Below are 1050 nucleotides of genomic sequence, written 5' to 3'. Positions count from 1 at the left end.
TTTGGCGTTTAGTGACTCCATCACTTTTGGGCCTTAGATTTCTTGTCATTCCCTTCTTTTGTTGTCTTTTTCGCTGGGGAACGTACCCTTTGTGATTTTCAGCTTAAGCTATCAAGGTAGTGCTGCGGATAGCTTCTCTACACTCTGCCTCAAGCTCTAAATGGCGAGAAATATCATCAAAAGTCTTTATCCCTTCATTATGTGTTAATACAAGTTTAACATGTCCCCACGAGGACTCGGAGAGTGACTTGATGACAGCTAAGACCTGCTGCTCATCTATGAGACCATAACCAGCTGTTTTCATCTCTCTTATCATGGTTGACATAGCCCTTAAGTGTTCAGCCATAGTGTGCTTGGAGTCCATAACATGTTGATTGAACCTTAGTGTCAAGGCACGAAGCCTCGTAACTATGGTTCCACCATATTTGCATTTTAGTTGTTCCCACAATTGTTTGGCAGTTTGGAAGTTCTCAAACTCCCCAATGAAATCATCATGCATGTAGCTTAACATGGTAAAACATGCACTACGGTCTCTCTTATACCAAGTGTCATAGGCCTCTTGGTCACGACGATGCTGGGCTGTGTTTCCAGCTTCATGTGGGTTCATCTCTTTAGTCAGATGATCGAGCAACTCTTACTCATTGAGAAGATACTGAACCTTCTTATGCCAGATATCATAGTTTTTTCCATCAAGTTTAGCACTTTTGGTCAAATCAGCAATAATTTGTTTTGAAGCTATATCACTACATCATTGCATAAGATTTAATTAGGCACATATCTAATTTTCTAATCATTTAAGATTAGACATATTTAATTTCTACCTATATTACTAGTTGAAAATTTCGCATGCATGCTAGTAATCATCACCAATAGTATAAGCATAAATTAAAATGTCTAATTTAATTTAACTTTGGATTATGGGAACAACTTTCACTATCCTTAAGCATAGGAACAACTTTCACGTACCACATAATATAATGAGTCCTACTAAAGAACCCTTTTATAGGTGTCCATATCCAAAAAAAATATTATGCATACAAAAATAGCACT

Source organism: Theobroma cacao, chromosome 9 (assembly GCF_053813885.1).
Source record: "Theobroma cacao isolate CCN51 chromosome 9, ASM5381388v1, whole genome shotgun sequence".
Taxonomy (NCBI): domain Eukaryota; kingdom Viridiplantae; phylum Streptophyta; class Magnoliopsida; order Malvales; family Malvaceae; genus Theobroma; species Theobroma cacao.
Note: the sequence above shows the minus strand (reverse complement) of the source record.